Below are 20,524 nucleotides of genomic sequence, written 5' to 3' on the forward strand. Positions count from 1 at the left end.
CTTAACATGTCTGCTTCTCCTTACAGAACAGCCACACTTACTGTACGATATCACTGTCTTGTTCGCTAAATTAGTAGCATTATATATTGCAACACCACCTCATTAACTGGAAACTAGAGCCACTTAGGGGCAGCCCTGGTTGCATAATTACAAGTTTCGTGCTTGGATTCCTCTTACTCGTTTCCCAGCTCACCTCTCATGCTGGAAGAAGGCAGGAGATGGGCAATACTAATAAATGCACATTGAAAATCACTCCCAAGGATTTAGCTGTGTGGTGCCCCTAAGAACCAGCAGGAGATGCTAAAAGATTTAGCTGCTTAGCAATGTACACCTTACTGTTGATGGTAAGACACAATAAATTTGATATTCTACCTACGCTTTCACCCAGGGCACATGTAAGGCATAGCTGCCAAGTTTTCCCTTTTCTCGCGAGGAAGCCTATTCAGCATAAGGGAAAATCCCTTTAAAAAAGGGATAACTTGGCAGCTATGATGTAAGGTTAATAAGAAGTTGAAAGAAAAGCATGCTGGTCTAGGTCTCCAGGATAAAGGCACAAGCAGCCTGTCACAGCCAGTCCTCAACCTTCTTGACGGACTCAAGTTATTGCCATGCATCTGATAGCAAATGATGCTATTCAAAAACAGACTATCGCAAGAGTCTCTGTGGTTTGGTTTAAACAAGTTAAGGAGCATTATAAGAGAGCTCCTCAGTTGTCCACGTCAGGGGTCAGCAACCTTTTTCAGCCGTGGGCCGGTCCACCGTCGCTCAGACCATGTGGTGGGCTGGACTATATTTTTTTGGGGGGGGGGGTGAACAAATTCCTATGCCCCACAAATAACCCAGAGATGCATTTTAAATAAAATGACACATTCTACTCACGTAAAAACATGCTGATTCCTGGACCGTCCATGGGCCCGATTGAGAAGGCGATTGGGCCGCATCTGGCCCACGGGCCTGAGGTTACCTACCCCTGCTCAAAGTAAATAATTTTTTATGCAGCTCTTGGTGCATGTCTGAACATGAGCAGCAGAAACCTTTGCGTTCAAAGACTCCATGGCTTTAAAAAACAACAACAACTATGCAGGATTTTATTCACAATGAATGGTCCTTCAGAAATCTCATGACTAAGACAGAACCTTCCCCATGCGTAAATTAAATTCCAAGAATAAAACAAAAACGTAGTTGGTCACCCACATCTGATTTACCTTGGTTGCTATTGCCCAAAAAAGAAACTGAAGGAAATCCTGGAGGTGCAGAAATGCATAGGATAATGAAACAGAGACAACAGAGAAAGTGGAGAGAGGGGGAAAAAAGATGATCAGAAATATAAATGCAGAGAGATGTGGGGGGGGGGGTGAATAGCACTGATAATTTTTCAGTTAACGATGTGGCAATGCTGACCTTCTAACCTGAAGTGGTGCAAAGAGAGATCACTAGGAGGTGCAGAGTGAAAAGGGATGGTGATCAGATGGCAATAAAGAAAGTTGTGGTGGGAAAGGGTTAACAGGTGGAATTCAGAGGAAAACCCAGGAAGGAGTGCTATAAAGAGGAGATGAGGAGGGTCTAGAGAAGAATGAATAATATGAACTGTTGTGTTTGCAGGGAAACCTTAACAACACTACAGAGACAAGCAGGTATGGCACTCCTATTCAATGCCATTGCCAGGAAGCCTTCCGGTTCAACCTGTGCATCCATTCTGTAGATTATTCACCTATGCTCTAGTCTATTTGAAAGTTAGATACTATTACTTTACATCTATTCTATCATACCTTGACCAGCCTTAATCAACTGCATTTGTTTAAATGGAAATAACAAGCAAGTTACTCAAGCAATTGTTTTGATGGTTCTTAAATGTAGTCGCACTGATGGCCAGCATTTTAGTTTGCTTGTTTCTGGAAAATGAGCACAACTTTTGGCCTTATAGTCATTATGCAAGAGAGTGCTTGAAAGGCTTCTGAATAAAACTCAATTGTAGCATTTATATTTGTTAGAATAAATGTTAAATAAAGAACATTAGTAGTTTGCATGAATGCAAAGAAAATCCTAAAAATATGATTGCATGATAGGCTCATTATGTTCTCCATATGCTACCATATTAGTAACAAGCAACAATTATGAAACATTCCTATATAAATACAACATATCCAGAGGCCAACGTTTCTGCAGCAGAGAAGATCTACCTCACACTGCAGTTATAAGTGGCAGCTGGAACATCAGGCAAAAAACTTAAAAAAAACTGCCATCATTGGTCAAAGGCTTTCTCCCAGTGAATCTGATGTGGTGGCGGTATGATTTTCTAAGGTCATATAAACAGCAAACTCATAGCAACGTGTGTCGTTTTAAAAGAGAATTGGGGAGGATTTAGCAGCCAGCAGCAGTTCTACAGTACTTAGATTATTGCAGTTTATGGGAGCTCGTGAACAGGACTCGTAAGCAGGGGCATTTGCAAGAGCACTTAGCAGAGAGTTTGAGGTGGGTGTCTGGAGCTCTGTCTCATGGTGCATGTAGGACCTGAACCAATGGATTCAAGTTACAAGAAAGGAGATTCTGACTAAACACCAGCTGTTCAACAGTGGAATGAGGTGGTGGGGTCTCTTTCACTGGATGGTTTAAAGCAGAGGTTGGATGGCCATCTGTCATTGAGGCTTTAGTTGGGATTCCTGCGTTGCAGGAGGTTGGACTAGATAACCTTTGGGATACCTTCCAACTCTTACAATTCTATGATTCTATGATTCTGAAACAAAGGGGGTGAGGTTTCACTTGACCTACTTTAATGAGAGAGCAGTTGATTGAAGGAAGACATGAACGAGACTAGAGAAATGGCACATTTTTACAAATCACTTCTTCAGTACTTTCTGCCAAAGTACTTTCTTTCCAGAAGAAATACTGGACATCCCATGAGGGTGCTTTCTGGGATCCTCTCAAGTGTGGAATGCATTCCAAGTGCCCACGTTTTCCACCTCTCCTTAATATGCATTAGCACTAAACAGAGAATGTGCATCGCAAAGAAGCGATTGGCTTCAGAACTGAAACAGAAAATCCCTCATTGCTTGAAATACAATCAGATGTTATTTTGTGACAGTATTAAGATTATATTTCTAATAAACACCACAAACAGTTTTAATAGCTGGAATGGTTTTTCCTCTTACATAAGCAGAAGTAACTTAAACCAGCTGAGCCGGAGAACATAATGGAGGCCTGCAGTGTCTGAATTTGGCTTTAAACTCTTCACTGCATATTATTGGTCACTGATGACACCATATGGAGCCTGATTCAGCCTTATGCTAAGTTACAGTGCACTCCTAACTATGTGTACTTAGTAGTTAGCCCTATTGGATTCAATGGGGCTTATTCCTGGGTAAATGGGTTTAGGATTGCAGCCTAAGAGTCTGAATACCTCCACTGCATCAGTAACTAGAGCCAGCTGGGAGAGCTTCTTTCTAATAAGGTTTTAAAAAATAATATTGGCTGGCTTGCAGTTAATATATATTTAGCAGAGTAAAAATAACTTGGAAGCTGGAGTTTAACCCACCACTCATCATCTGTCTCATACAGATATCCCTAGCATTGCTTTCAAAAAGGGGTAACATTAAATACACAGGAGTAGGGAGAGAGAAAATGTTTCTTAACTGTACTTACAGTTACTTCAAATTCACAAGGGCGGTTTTGGATTCTAAGTTAACATAATGAGAGGTGGTTTTCATGGCTGCCTCTTGCAGCAGAAGAGGGGAAGGCAGAAGAGCAAGCAGGAGGAAGGGGCAGAGCTTAGCTCAGGGGTGAGCAACCTTTTTCAGCCATAGGCTGGTCCAATGTCCCTCAGACCATGTGGTGGGCCGGACTATATTTTGGAGAGAAAAATGAACATATTCCTATGCGCCACAAATAACCCAGAGATGCATTTTAAATAAAAGCACACATTCTACCCATGTAAAAACACACTGATTCCCGGACCGTCCACGGGCCGGATTGAGAAGATGATTGGGCCACATTCGGCCCACGGGCTTTAGGTTGCCTACCCCAGGTTTAGCTGATTACTGGGAAACCCCAATGTGTATTTCTCCTCACTATCTTCAAGTTTCAACACAGCCTTCTACTGACTGAAACCACGCAAGGTTCGTATAACCAACACTTCCCACTACCGTGCTAAACTGTGTACAGCACAGGATAAGAAGCCATAGTCCTGTTAATGCAAACACTGCGAAAAGCTACAGATTTAGTGTGCAGTGTTGCCGTTATGCTTGATTATATATCCACTATGTTGCCCACAATAGCCAGTCAATAACTGAACAGTTCAAAGGGTCTTATTTAAACATACTCTGTTTTCCACCCATAATAGATCCACAATGCAGCTAATAATCGTGACATTTATTTAAAAACACAACATTGATTTTTATATTTGCCTGCTATTATTTAAATGCTTAGTTGATTCATCAAGCCAGGAATTAAAATGTATCTTGGGTAACCAGGTACTGAAATGCTAAGCTCTGTCCCACTGCCCACTGTACAATTCCCACACACAGAGACACATATACTCCAATGAATCCTGGAAGTGGGAATGTGCCACTGGCAGGCATTGGACACTTGTGCACCAAGCTCTAGCTGGAGCTGGGAAGGGAGGTAGCGGCAAAGACTATTTTTATACAGTATTCATCGTTGACTGGTGCTGGGAAGAAGAAAGAAAGAAAGGGTGTAAAACAGCATAAAAACTATGGCAGAGAGTAAAAACAGCGGAAAGGTAAAACAGATTAAAACAATTGGAAAAACCTGAAGGGTGGTGAAATGACATGCCAAGTGAGCCTAGCTGGGGCTGATATTCCACAGTTGGGGTGCGACCAATGAAAAAGTCTTTTCTCCCTTAATGGTAAAGGTACCCCTGACCATTAGATCCAGTCGCGGACGATTCTGGACGATTCTGGGGTTGCGGCGCTCATCTCGCTCTATAGGCCAAGGGAGGCGGCATTTGTCCGCAGACAGCTTCCAGGTCATGTGCCCAGCATGACCTAGCCACTCCTGGCGAACCAGAGCAGCACACGAAAATGCTGTTTACCTTCCTGCCGGAGCGGTACCTATTTATCTACTTGCACTTTGGCTGGAGCAGGGACCAAGCAACGGGAGCTCACCCTGTTGCGGGGATTTGAACCGCCGACCTTCTGATTGGCAAGCCCTAGGCTCAGTGGTTTAGACCACAGTGCCGCCCGCGTCCCTTAGCCACCCACAACACTTCACTTGGTGGGGACATTCTCAGAATATCTTCCCAAGATATCAAAGACTACATAGTTGGTTATGGAAAGATGTGGTCCTAAAGGTACCCTGGTCCCAAGGCATGAAGAACCTTTAAGGCCAAAACCAGCACCTTGAATTGGACCTGGAATCTTACTGGGAGTCAGTGAAGCTGGTGACACACTGGTGTGATGTGCTCCCATCACCCAGTCCCACAGTCAGATTTTGAGCTAGCTGAAATTTTCAGACACTTCTCAAAGGCAGCACCATGTACGACATTTTGTCGTAACCCAAACAGAAGGCTACCAGGGCATGAGTAACTGAAGCAGGACTATGCCTCTCCAGGGGAGGTCATAAAATGGCATCCCAGCAAAAACTGGCAAAAGGCGTTCAAGGTCATGGAGGCCACATGTGTCTCCAGTGACAAAAGTGGGTCCATGAGCAGCCTCCTGACTGCAAGCATGCACTTTTAGCGGAGCAATCTCCTTTAGAAGAGGCTGAACAAACAACTTAGCTAGGCAGAAAACCCACCAGCTAACAATCCATCTATCTTGTCTGGACTGAGATTCAGTTTATTGGCTATAATCCAGTCATTACCTCATCCAACCCATTGCATAATATAAAACGTAATTATGTAAAGCTACATGTGAAAACTGCAGACAGCCTTGAATGTATTTCCTAAAGGTATGCCAAAGCATCTTAAACTCTTCTTTTTTTTAATATCCTCCCCCATCCCAGCCAGGAGAAATAGCTGCAAAGCTTCCAGAGTTCCATTTCCTTTTTATTTCAGCTATCATTTGTTATATATTCAAATGAAACCAAATCAAAGTTAGTCTCACCAGAATTCCCACTGGTGCTTCAATTTTACTGAATCTTTAATAGCATGATGGAATCAAAATGCATGATATCGGTTCAGTATATGAATTTGTCCAACTCATAATGCTTGGCTGTATTACCAAACTGACCTTTTCTCTCAACAATTCTTCTTCATATTGAAATTATCAACTCATCTTACATTGTCAGCATTTCGTTACCCTAGATGACGCCTGAGCGTGTGCCCACAAAACAGCTGTCTGTGCGCAGGCCAAGCCCTCAGAAGCAGCTGCTTCATAGAGGTGTCCTCAGAAGTTCTTTAACTTTAACCTGTTAACTGTTGTTGAAACTCCCACCAATTACTCAGAAACTACAGCTCTCTTTGGATGTTCCCTCCACACATATAGCTAATATGCAGGGCGGCACGACAGCACTGCCTGGCTCTGTTCTCCACATCACTTACCCTTACCATGAATGCAACCCTCGCACAAAGTTCCCAACAGTACACATATTTTGACCTTACAGAGTTGCACTCAAAAGATCTAGAGGTGGGGGAGAAGGTATGAGCAGTGTCAGGGGTGGGGTCAAAATAACATGATCCTGCTCCTTGTCAACTTGATAAGCCCTAAGTGTGGGTGGCAATATCTAAAGACAGGTTAGGTGAACATTTTAATTGTGTATGGGGACTGGCCTGACTGTAGCACAACCTACTGATATTCAGCTAGTCAGGCTTCAAAGGGTGACCTTTGCCACCGTTACCAGAATTTATGGAAAGGTTGGGAGGTGCCCCTCCAGCGGACACCATAACCCCTCCCAACTACCAAAACCAACACAATCACTCCTGCAAATGTCCCCACAAAACACTCCATCACACAGTTTTTTCCTATCTCTTTTCAAAGGACCTCTGTTGCACATTACCCAATGCATCTATGTAGTGGCTCAATGGGAAAACTTTAGAAAGTCATATAAAATCATGCCAGTATCAGATTTGCGCCATTCCAACTTTGTTCTGCTCAGGAAGGAAATACCAATAGTTCTAGTTACAGGTAAGTAGCCATGTTGGTCTGCTGTAGTCGAAACAAAATTTAAAAAAATCCTTCCAGTAGCACCTTAGAGACCAACTGAAGAAGTGTGTATGCACACAAAAGCTCACACCAATGACAAACTTAGTTGGTCTCCAAGGTGCTACTGGAAGGAATTTTTTTATTTTATTTACCAATATTTCACAGAGAGGTTATCTATGACCAATTAGGGCTGATCTGTTCACAAAACAGAAGCCTTTATGTATGTGATTATGTATGTGATTAATTTAAAAGTTGTACAATAAAGTAGTTAATATGTTTGGTGTGGGATGCAATGTAACGCCATCATCTCCAATATTTTACGGACAGAACTGAAATGCAGACCTTTTTTAAAAATTCTGGCCTCCTTAAGCTACTTTCCAAAGTAGCCAAAAGAAGATAGTAAGGAATGCCTTTGACCATTCTACCTACTGAAATTAGTTTTTCTGATGCCACTTCCTTAGGTCATATTATTAAACCATTTAGTAAGCAGAGCAGTAATATCTAACAGGTTGTTAAAGTAGCCTCTGAAAAGATGGCAGCTGAAAATGCATAATAGATTTCTCATAGTCTAATCATGTGCAGTATTTATTTTGCAACTTTCACAAGCTTATATTTTGTTATAAATTGTTAGCTAATTAATATAGCAGAACATAAAACTGTTGCAGGGTCAAGCTACTCACATTGCACTGTTTGATTGCAGCCCTACACATTTACTGGCCAAACAACAACAGCAAATATTTTCAGTGACGTTCGAATATTAGCTTATTGACTGACAAATCTATAGCCACACAAATTCCTCACACATTAGTTACAATGAAGGGGCTTGCCAACTGAATGTACATTTTAGTTAGCAATTAGAGTACCCATCCACTTATTAAAGCGCAAAACTAAAATATTTAACTTTTGTGTTAGATAACGAGAAAGTTACTTGTATTTCTCACCAATATAAAATGTGCAATTAATGCTAATCTGCCTCATTTAAACTAAATTTTAATTATATAATTCCTGAAAAAAATTATTTCTAATTTATGTAATGTATTAATGATAAACAGTGGAGATAAACTGGCATTAGCAGAAACTTAGCATAGTCAATAACAAACAAAATTTAAAATGAATAAATTAGCTGTGCAACAAGCTAACAAAGTCATTCACACTGAAACCTGTGCAAACAAATGCAAGAAAAAGAAGGTGTCTCTTTAGGTACTGAGACCTGGTTCACAATGAATACTTAACCAGCACATGGGAATCAGTACTGGACTACACTATTGCACCCTCTCTTTCTCTGCATCTCAATCTTGTGCATGAATCTCCTATCTTCTCTACTCAGGTTTTAATGTTACATGAAAGTCACTTGTCCATGTTAAAATTAAGTCACGGCCTCGCCTGCAGCACACATTTAAAGCAATATCATACCACTTTCAATGTCCCTGCTTCCCCTCAAAGAAATTCAAACTAGAAATAGTTGCAGGTCCAATCTAGGCTATATCTGGAGTGCCACTTTTTAAAACGGCAAATGCAGCTATGGGTCTTCTTCTTCTTTGGCGATCACTCATAGCCGAGTAAGATTGTCTTCCATAAACACAATTTTAACAATGGGTCTGTATTTATTTATTTATTTATACCCCGCCCATCTGGCTGGGTTTTCCCCGCCACTCTGATGGAAGGGCGTTCCACAGGGCGGGCGCCACTACCGAGAAGGCCCCCTGCCTGGTTCCCTGTAGCTTTGCTTCTTGCAGTGAGGGAACCGCCAGAAGCCCTCGGCGCTGGATCTCAGTGTCCGGACTGAACAATGGGGGTGGATACGCTCCTTCAGGTATATAGGACTGTGGGTGACTGTGGAGGCCAATTCTGGATCCACACGTCCTTCCACAGTGGGGACATTGGTTTCTAGCCAGGAGTTGATCATGGTGTGGGTTTGTCAAGTGTGCCTTCCTTTTAGCACATTTCTCCCTGGCGTCCTGAGATCGAGTTTCTTCAAAGCCCATGACACCTTTGCTAAAGACTGTTCTACAACTGGAGCGCTTGCAGGCCAGTGTTTCCCAGTTGTCAGTGTTTATACTACATTTTTTAAGATTTGCCTTGAGACAGTCTTTAAACCTCTTTTGTTGACCACCAGCATTACGCTTCCCATTTTAAAGTTCCGAATAGACTACAGTAGTTGGTTTGGAAGACGATCATCAGACATCCATACAGCATGACCAGTCCAATGAAGTTGATGTTGAAGAATCATTGCTTCAACACTGGTGATCTTTGCTTCTTCCAGTACACTGATATTAGTTCGCCTGTCTTCCCAAGTGATGTGTAAAAATTTTCGGAGACACCGTTGATGGAATCTTTCGAGGAGTTGGAGATGGCGTTTATAAGTGGTCCATGTTTCACAAGCATATAGTAAGGTTGGTAGTACAATAGCTTTGTAAACAAGCACTTTGGTTTACCTGCGAATATCCTGGTCCTCAAACACTCTGCAATTCAATCGGGAGAAAGCCGCACTCGCAGAGCTCAGGCGATGCTGGATTTCGGCATCAGTGTTGGCCCTTGTGGAAAGGTAACTGCCTAGGTAGGAGAAGTGATCAACATTTCCCAACATTACACCACTGAGTTGGATTTGTGGTGCTGCAGAGGGGTTATTTTGTACTTGTTGGTGCAGCACTTTGGTTTTTTGGATGTTGAGTGATAGGCCAAGCTTTTTGTAAGCTTCTGCAAAGATATTTAGGGTGGTTTGGAGGCCATCCTCTGAGCGTACGCACACTACGTTGTCATCAGCATACTGAAGCTCTATGACAGAAGTTACGGTAACCTTACTTTTTGCTTTCAGCCTGTTCAGATTGAAGAGCTTTCCATCTATTCGATATATTATTTCTACTCCAGTGGGGAGTTTCCCATCGACAAAGTGTCGGATCATGGCAATGGAAATAATGAATAGTTGGGGCAATAACACAACCATGTTTAACACCTGATCCCACTGTGAATGGTTCACTTTGAGAGCCATTGTTATCTGCGATTGTTGCTGTCATATCATGGAGGAGCCGAATGATGTTTGCAAATTTATCTGGGCAGCCAACTTTCAGAAGGACAGTCCACAGGGCATTATGATTTACAGTGTCGAAAGCCTTAGTCAGGTCAATAAACGCCATATACAGGGGTTGGTTTTGCTCTCTGCATTTTTCTTGAACCAGAGAACTAACGAATTTCATTTGTTCCAACGGTCAATTCGTCCTACGAAAAATTCATCTAGCAAGGCACCGTTTCCCATAGGAATGCATTTAAAATTAATTAATGTGTTCCTATGGGCTCCGGGGGACTGGCGGCAGTGGCAGCGCTTGCTCGCTTGGCTCGCAGAAGGCAGGCAGACAGGCAGCTTTCTCTCCGTTCATTCTTCTCCCCCCACCGCCGACAGCAAGGACAGGTCCTGGGCGGCAGGGGGAGAGGAACGAAGGAAGAGAAAGGGCAGCTTTCTTTTCCTTCGTTCCTCCCCACCCCACCCCGCCCAACAGAGCCGGCATCTGACGGGGGTTCGGAAGCCCCGTCAAATGGCGCTCTGTCGGGCTAGGCGGTGGGAGGGGAAGCGGGGGAACACACTAGTTCTTCTTTTTCCCTTCTTCCCGCGCTAGTTCCCCTTTGTGTTCCGCTGGTCTCTGCCGGTTGCCCCTCACTGCTCGCGGCAACTGGCAGAGACCAGCGGAACACAAAGGGGAACCAGCTGCAGCACAGTCAGCACCTCTCAGCTGATCTTCCTTTGCCTTCTTCCCTTGCTACAGCTGGTTCCCCTTTCTCTAGACAAATGCCTTTTGCAAATAGGTTTTGTGAACGGAGGTTTTTATGGCCACGCTTCGCAAGACGAAGCGGCGGCCATAGAAAACCTCGTCGTCTTGCGAGGCAACCTCCGATCGCAAAACCCATTCGTCTAGCGAAAAATTTGTCTAGCAGGGCATTTGTCTAGCGAGGCACCACTGTATTTCTGCACTGCCTTTCATATGCAATATACAAATTAATGTACAATAACCAGAAAGTACAGCAGAATTACAGTTTGGAATAGCATGGCCATGGCTAGGTCAATGGCAAATAACATGGACTGGGCTATAAATTACATTTTTAAAAAGCAGGAGAAGAGAGAATTAAGGAACTCTTAATATTGAAATCAATGGATCTGAAAGGTGTTTAGCTTTGGCTAGACTGTGCCTGCCTTTTCAAGTGCAAGGGGCCACCGATATATACACCACAACCATAGCTCTCCAACATTTCTCTCACCTCTGTAACATCAGTAATTCCTCTGCAAGTGAAAATGTAAGTGTTCAAAAACCAAATAGCTTTGTGAGCCCCTTGAAATGTAGAGATGCAAGTATGCAGCTGTGACATATTGAACTATACAAGAGACATACCAATCCAGGACACTGCTATTTTCTTCAGGGTCACCCTTTCCCCTTATTTGCAGACATCACACAATTTCTCAAGTAAGAAACCTGACAGCTCTGTCATCGGACTTTACAAAGCAGCTGATAAAAGCTGACAGGGACAAGAATTATACAATGGTTTGGCTGTGTTTTTAAGAAAAGGCTCAGATGTTTTGCATGCAGCTCTAATGGAAAACGTTGCAAGGTTTTCCCATCTACTTGCCATAATTTTGTTCATGCTCCGATACTGCTCTGCCCTCTGCTGGCCAGTATGTGGACTTGCAAAAAAAAGTAAAGAATCTGCAAAAACCACTGAACTTATTGATATGGAGGAGCTTTTCTTAAAAATTAGTATCCAAAATGACTAGCTGAAAAAATGGTAGACCTTAAACAGTACTATAAGACCCGGTTTTAAAACTATGTTAAAATTCTTACTGGTCAAATAAAGCTCAGGTGTGTATGTTTATAAATCATCTTTAAATGTACAAAAAACCCACAATTTACGTGGATTTTACATACATGATTGCAGCTTTAGGCGATTTTTACGTAGGTGAGTGTAGCTTTATGCGGACTGCCAATCAAATAGAAATGGGGTAGGAAACCCTTGCTTGCTGGGCTCTACTTTTAACCAAGCCATGCTGCAGAAACATTTACACTACTACACTGGCCATGGAGCTCAAGACCTGCTCATTATTTGTGTTGCAAGTCCTTGCCTTTCATTATTTAAACTTGCCCTGACTTTGGGTTTTAGCTCTGCGCACAGTGGAAGTTTCTGCTGCTGAATTTGAAGTGCCAGTAATACAACTGGATGCTGCTGTCTACTTTCTCCAACCTAGCAATGTGTGATGCTAAATTGGAGACATTTCATTTCAGGCACTCTCCCCCACCTCTTGCTCTGTCTGTAAACAGCATGACAACTCTGTGCCATATCAGCTGTAATTAAATATCATGTTCATTTCCTCAAAAGGGCCCCAGATGTTAGGAACTGATGAGAAGGAATTAAATTATTAAAAAAGCTATAATCTATAGCATAGGAGGAAAAGTAAGCTTCGTAGCAAAACAAACAGAAATGACAACATCAGAATACAGTGGTACCTTGGTTTAAGTACACAGTTGGTTCTGGAAGTCTGTACTTAACCTGAAGCGTACTTAACCTGAAGCGAACTTTCCCATTGAAAGTAATGGAAAGTGGATTAATCCATTCCAGACGGGTCTGCGGAGTGCTCAACCTGAAGCGTACTTAACCCGAAGTATGAGTGTAATTGGTTCTGGAAGTCCGTACTTAACATGAAGCGTACTTAACCTGAAGCGAACTTTCCCACTGAAAGTGGATTAATCCGTTCCAGACAGGTTCGCAGAGTACTTAAACTGAAAGTACTCAAACCGAGGCGTACTTAAACTGACTGTATGCCACTTCTGCTCCTTGCTCTTGACCAACAAAAAATCAGCAGTGATCTACTAATCAAATGACCAGAGATGCAACTTCTTATTTCAAGACTGATAATTTACTGCGCCCAGTCTTAAGAACATGGAAAGCTGTATTACACCAGGTTGGACCATTCATCCACCTAGCTTGATCAGCAGTATTGCCTATGCTGACTGGTAGTGGCTCTCCAGGTTTTCAAGACAATCTTACCTGGGGATGCCAAGGATTGAACCTGGGGCCTTCTACACGCAGAGAGTGATGGGCTATGCCACCAAACCACAGCCTCTTCTTTTGCTTGTGTGTATATTCCTTCTGCTACCTTTCCCCAGAAAGAGTGATAGGGAATGAAGTTATAGGCAACAATGGTCAGCTTCAACAGCAGGGCTGCAGAGAAATAAAAGCCATGTGTGGTTGGAAGAATCTTCTTAGAAGCTATCTTTCACAAGTCATTCTAAGCAGGTGCGCTTACAAGTGGCACAGGAGAAAAGATCATGGCCGTTATTTCTCTTGACACTGTAGGAGTTACAAGGAGTAAATGAAAACCACCTTACAGTGGTGCATTCAGGTCAGGACTTTGCAACAGGCATCCACTCAGCAGAATGAGTGGAATGCCCCACTTCCAAATATCACAGGACTGGCTTAGCCTCCCCCCCCTTTTAACTTTAGGCCTTTCCCCATGATAAAAAGGTAAAGGGACCCCTGACCATTAGGTCCAGTCATGACTGACTCTGGGGTTGCGGGAAGCTGGCATACAGCTTCCAGGTCATGTGGCCAGCATGACTAAGCCGCTTCTGATAACCGCACTTTAAAGCTGAATTGGAACAAACGACAATCTGTGTAAAACCCGAATTGCACAGAGCTTTAAAGTGCAGACCTGTGCATGGAAAAAGTGGGGCAAACCGTAAGTGTGGATAAACCCAGAGTGAAGTCATATTGAGCACTAAGAAGTTCCAGACATGACGTTTTCCATTCTCCTTGCATTTCTGCTCTTGGATTTAGTGATGTAGCCCACAATACAGTTGAGAAGTACAGGGAATCCGAGAAGCATTACCATTGCCTGGAAAGCATGGCACCACACATGATGTTGAGCTAAGAAAGGGAAAGAGTGGGTGGATCATGGGAGGCAATGTTTCTACACTGTTTGCAAGGAAGGCATCTGTCCATTGTTCTGAGTGCTGACTGATTATATTGATATGAATCTTTTTGAACCTAAGTAAAGTGTGCCTCCTGAAAATCTATCTAGAAAGAAAAACACCATCTAGTGCCTCAGACATCAAAACTCTAAGAAATGCTATATTATTATGTTACCTTATTAGACTGGCTCTTGTACATTATTGTCATGAATGCCTCAGCCAGAGTTCATGTTTTAAATTGTGCCATTCCACAAGCAGCCTATGACAATGTGCTTGGATATGTTGAAAGAACAGAAGATTTCCATACAACATTACTGAGCACACATCCATCCACATTTATGTCACACCTGGTTTCCGTCATAGCCTAGGTGACAAGCATAGCAATGAAAGGTTTGATACAACTGGGAGTTTCATAGCCTATAGAATGACCAATATTTCACACCTAGGTTGCAGGAAAACTATTATAAAATGGATATTGACAGAGACGGATTGTCGACGCTGTAATATAATCTCATGGCTTTGATGATCTCAAACCTCTTGAGCATCATTTCACAGTTTATGGTACAGTATCATCACAATCCCTCAGAAGAATTACAGCTTTCTAACTAATCTCTCCCTATCGGTTACATGATATGGAAGCCATGAAGCTCAAATACAAAGAGGCTATAGTATGAATGATTGCACTCAGGTCTCTTCCCCCCACCCAACAATATTTGTAAGTCTGGGAGTGATAAATGGCACATGAGTTATAAACGAGCAACAAGGTCAGAGCAACTGAAAGCAGGGAGTTCAAAGAAGTGCCACCATTTCAGAGAGTTCAAGAAGAGGCCACAGACTGACATGGTTCAATTATTCTTGAGGGGGAGGCACAAAATAATAAAAGACAGCAAGCTGATGAACAATAATGGCTTGTCACTGATAAACACGGCACAAGTTAGGACTACTTCACACATGTTTTTTTCTCCTACAAAGGTAAAATAAAGGAAAACATCCCCACATTTCTACATCATCATTTGTGATTATTGCACAGATCAGCTTTACCCCACATAAACTGCTTTGGGACCTCCTCCAGCTCAGAGTACACACACAATCAACACATGTGCAGAATTTTCACACATGAGGGTGCACATGAGACTTTTCCTCCCTACCCCACTGTCTACTCTTACAAAGGAAAGCATATATGTGAAGAGGCCTTTAGAATTACTTTGGTGAACAGAACCATGATAACTGTCATGTTTTATGACTTTTGGGCAGAAAAATGAATGTTTTTCTTAATGACATGCTATTTGTTATTCTCTGTTTTAAGTTGCTTGATTTGGACGCTACACCAAGCCAAAATATGAGTTAGCACAACTGTGGAAGCTCCAGGAAAGGAGATAGCAACAATTTTGCTCATCCTCCAGTTCTGTGTGTTGCTTACCATGCCACCCAAACCTGGGATCATGGTTTAACTCTCATGGACAAACTGTGAGCCATAAACCTTAGGAAAACTAATATTACGTAAACCATAGTTACAGCCAATTACGATGGATCAAAAAGCCTCTCTAAACAGTTGACACAATTGAAACACAAAGTAACTTATAATAATACAATTCACACTGTAGAGGATGAGTAGTAGTAGTAGTACGGTGGTAGTAGTAGTAGAAATTTCTTTATTTATACCCCACCCATCTGGCTGGATTTCCCCATCCACTCTGGGCGGCTTACAGAATATATAAAACTGAATATAATCCACACCTGCTAAAATACCAGAGCTAATGTTAATATAAATAATTATTAATGCCTAAATCTAACACAGAGTGAGCCCATTGATTCAGGCCAACAAGTAGAAAGGTGAGTGCAAAAGCCCTATACACATATTATGCACACATTAAATGGGTTCTTTTGTAGCAGAGGTTTCTTGATCAAGTGTTGCATTAATGTATTTTTAATATAAGCCCTTGATAAAGGCAAGCATGCCAAAATGCATTGGGCATATTTACAAACAAAAAAAAGATAATGGGGATGACATAGAGGCGGCAGGCTCCACTCTCTGCCTGTGTGTTTTCTTCAGAACATTTGTAAAGAGTTCTCTGAATGGACAACGGAGCACATGTTGGGATGGAGCCTGTTGACATCATGTTGTACCACCAGTCTGTGCACATTCCTCAAATATATAAGAAACTGTATACATAGAGCTAAATCTCACCGAATTCTAAACTATTCAGTTCTCATAAATTTAACATAAACTTTTAAGACAATCTACACTTTTAGCATGGGACGCGGGTGGCACTGTGGTCTAAACCACAGAGCATAGGGCTTGCCAATCAGAAGATCAGCGGTTCGAATCCTTGCAACGGGGTGAGCTCCTGTTGTTCGGTCCCAGCTCCTGCCCACCTTGCAGTTCGAAAGCACGTCAAAGTGCAAGTAAATAAATAGGTACCGCTCTGGCGGGAAGGTAAACGGTGTTTCGTGCGCTGCTCTGGTTCGCCAGAAGCAGCTTAGTCATGCTGGCCACATGACCCAGAAGCGGACAAACGCTGGCTCCCTCAGCCTATAGAGCGAGATGAGCGCAGCAACCCCAGAGTCGTCAGCGACTGGACCTAATGGTCAGGGGTACCTTCACCTTTACCGTTACACTTTTAACAGCATATGCAAATTTTGAAAGTTTCTGCTCCTCCACTGAAAGATGGGTGCAGGGACAATTTGCACAGGCATGGACACCGACAGGAATTTTTCCTGGGGGACAGAGAGCCAAAGTAAATATTTGAATTATGTCAACAAATAGACATAACTAGCATCAGAGAACTGCTGTACCATTTGGTGTGGATTTGGTATTTGTGACAGATTGACAATGAGGCCTGGGTAGACCAGGCCTCAGAATAACTAGTATTCTAGGTTTCCACCTCCCTTATTTTTCAATGGATAGTCCAGCCATTCATCTACAGATAGACCTGCTGTCCTAATTATGCCCTTCAGTTCTTTCCCTGGTTTCCTCCATCATGTAGCACTACTACAATCAGCTTTACATCCATACACTGCATCTCCCAATCCAAAAACGGGGGTGGGGGTGGGGACCCAGGATCAGCAGCACTGGACTACCAGCCATACTCTAGCTTTCTGTTCCCCATAGCAAAATGGGTATTATAACAATTCTGAGTTACTTTGGAGGATTGGTGTAACCCATGCACAGCTCTGCTCCCTGTGATGCAGATACAATACAGGCATACCTAGAATCATAGAATCATAGAGCTGGAAGAGACCACAAGGGTCATCCAGTCCAACCCCCTGCCAAGCAGGAAACACCACCAAAGCATTCTTGACATATGCCTGTCAAGCCTCTGCTTAAAGACCTCCAAAGAAGGAGACTCCACCACACTCCTTGGTAGCAAATTCATTTTATTGTACTTCAGTTTATTGTGCTTCAAAGATATTGCTCCTTACAAGGACGTGAGTGCAGCTGCAGGCAACCCGGCTGCTTCCAGGGGATGGAAGCCCCCCCCCACACACACACACTGCTGACACCCCAGGAGTGGAGCTAACTAGAGCTGCAACTTGGTTTTTCCCTTCCTGCCTCTGCAGCCAGGGGGCACTAGCTTTATAGGTTACAGTATGGTGTAAACATAACTTTTATATGCACTGGAAAACCAAAAAGATTGTGTGACTCGCTTTATTGCAATATTTGCTCTATTGTCGGTGGTCTGGAACCGAACCCACAATATCTCCTAGGTATGTTTGATGATGGAATTGATCTGCATTGGCAATAGCAGGGAAACTTTTACAAACTCGGGGCAGGGGAATCACTCTCTTTTTTTGCTATGAAACAAGATTCCAGGTAACTCCCATTTTTGCTGCTAATTTTCATTTTAGGGTACCTTTTGGCCAATCATAGCTACAATAAAACCCTGGATGCATGAATTGTTTTCTCTGAAGCAGCAATCACTCTTCTACCACAGAAGATAGGTATAAAAGCCTTAAAAATGAACCAAGATATTCTATAGGCAATGGATGTTTCACTGCTCTGTCTCTGATGGACTAGATCTGCTTTCCTAAGTGTCAGTCATTGCTATGACTTCATATATTGAGTAAAAAAAACACTGAAAGTCGGGAACAGGCTAGTCTGTAGCAAAACAAATGAGCTGAATAGTGTCTGCACATTTTGCCTCATACCTCAGGTTTGACTAGAAAAAAATCAAGGAAATCCATGTGCAGGTGGAGATATGTGATTAAACCTTTCCCCACCTATTTTTCCTCTTGTCACCTGCAGATGCTTTTCACAGAGACAAGATCCTCAGGTTTGTGCATGCTGCATGAGGTTGTGAAAGGTGACTGGGAGGTTATTGCAGAGAGAAAAGAAAGGAAGAGCAAAGCAGCAATTATCAAGCCAGATATTGTCTAACTATTCTGACAGGTAGTAGCTCCCTGAAATAGCAAACATAGGTCTTCATATCAGCCGCTACCTGATCGTTTTAACAGGAGATGCTAGGGATTGAACTCGGGATCCTCAGCATGTAAAGCTTGTGGTCTCCCATTAGGCTACAGTTCCTCCTCTCTTAGAGTTAAAAGGTTTGGCTAGAGTTAACCGGGAATTGTTCTCATTACTGTTCACTGTCTTCCGAAGAAGCTGAGAGCATGCTGAATTTCTCAAATGAAAGACTTTGAACTTTAAAATACCATTTTAAAACTATTTCTCATTTCAAAAGAATAAATCTCACTTATTCCTGCCTGAGATGACTGCCGCTTGCAAACCTTGTACCACTAACATTTGTCCTCCTAATAGTAACATTATAAAATAAGATGTATATTAGCAGCTGGCTCAGTTCTGGAGCACAGAAGCAGCTATTCCACTGAACCGTAACTCACATTATGGTGAGTCCTTCTAACATTTTGAAGGGCCTGTTTCATGATTTCAGGTGTATTTTTAAAATGCCCAAAGTAGTTACATTTCCAGAATAGTCCATCCAGTTTGAGGAATACAGCTTACAGGTCACAAGATGGGGTGGACTTATTTTGCTCTACCAAAATTCCCATTCTGCTGCAACACAGCACTCCAATTATGTTGCGAAGATCCAGGTAGCTTGGAGCTTCAGGAAGGCTCCCCACATGTCTATTTCACACAAAAAACAAAGGGGTGGTAGAGGTGTTCCTGGCCTATTAAACTGCATGTGGGGCCACTTGGTTCAATGCACTTAGTCTCTCTGTTAGGGATGCAGTAGAATTTTGTCTGGTTCACAATTTTTGCAAACTGACCTAGGGTGATATCCAGTTAAGTCAAACTTACACTTCTTGAATTGTGTGACACAGTTTTTTAAATTTAAATTTTATTTTTAGGGGATAAATTTGTATGATTTTGTACCAAAACTGCAGAAGCTGACATAAACCACACCTGATTTGAACACATCTGAAACTGGCACTAGAAATACACTGATTCACCCATCCCTAAGTGTATGTATATACATGTGTATTTATAGGTGTGTATAGTTACACATACACATGAACTCTCTTAGCACATAGAAACTAGAGATCAAGGAGAAGGGCCTACGTTTCTCCCTAATATATTGCACATAAACACATGCATATGCCTAAAGATTCGCCTCCTGTTTTCCTTCAAAGGTGTCATCAACAATTCAGATCACATCCTCTCCCACAACATAAATAACTTTAAAACTGCCAATGGTAGATTAAAACAGAACTACATTGAAATATTTACTCAGTGAAGTAGACACTCTTTGAAGATCTATGTTTTACATACAACCATTAAAAATTGTACCCATATTTGTGTCTTGTATTTTACATCCCTCTCTACAGTTTATACTGAAGCTACTAATGCATATTGTTGCACTCATGTTTATATGAAAGTCTACTTATGAGGACAGAGTTGTAGGAAAGGCACCAGGTTCCATAATAAAAATGAGCATCATCAACTAAGTACAACTTCTGCAAAAACATCTGCACATTTAAATGGTGTTCATAATGAGGTTACAAATGAAAAGCACCCAGCCTGCACACTGAAAACACCATCAGATAATACAGAAATCAAGACATTTGAATACCTTTTTTAAGTTCCCTAGAAGCCTGGATCACCAAAAAAATTCCCACCTCAAACAGCTTCAAAACATCTAACACACACCAAAGCAATTAATTAGAGATTAAAGAAGGCATAATATTATTTATTTGGTTTATAAATGCATTCGTGTTCTGTCTATTATAAGATAAGTAGGCACATTTTGAATTTTGAGAATGTCCTATGGGTGCCAGTCACCTGCACCCACAAAAAAGTCCCCTCAGAATTCTGCTATTTCCCAATGTTTTGCCATTCTAAGGGCACTCGGGTAGATATAAAATGGTGGCAGTAGGCCTTCAGACCTCCTCCAATGTTCTTTTAATGGGCTATCCAGAAATTGGATAAAATAACCTCCTACCTCTTTTCAACACCTACAACTGTGGTGTTATATTTGGTATGGCTATTTCAGGTTAACATTGTATACCACCTTCCTA

The 20,524-nt window shown here is 42.2% G+C and overlaps 1 protein-coding gene across 2 annotated transcripts in view; it reads right to left on the bottom strand.

The window, feature by feature from the left end:
* Positions 1-20,524, bottom strand: part of LOC118084639 (uncharacterized) — a 218,166-nt gene that overhangs the window by 196,916 nt on the left and 726 nt on the right. The gene's annotated exons all lie outside the window — the stretch shown is intronic.

Source organism: Zootoca vivipara, chromosome 4, assembly GCF_963506605.1.
Source record: "Zootoca vivipara chromosome 4, rZooViv1.1, whole genome shotgun sequence".
Taxonomy (NCBI): Eukaryota; Metazoa; Chordata; class Lepidosauria; order Squamata; family Lacertidae; genus Zootoca; species Zootoca vivipara.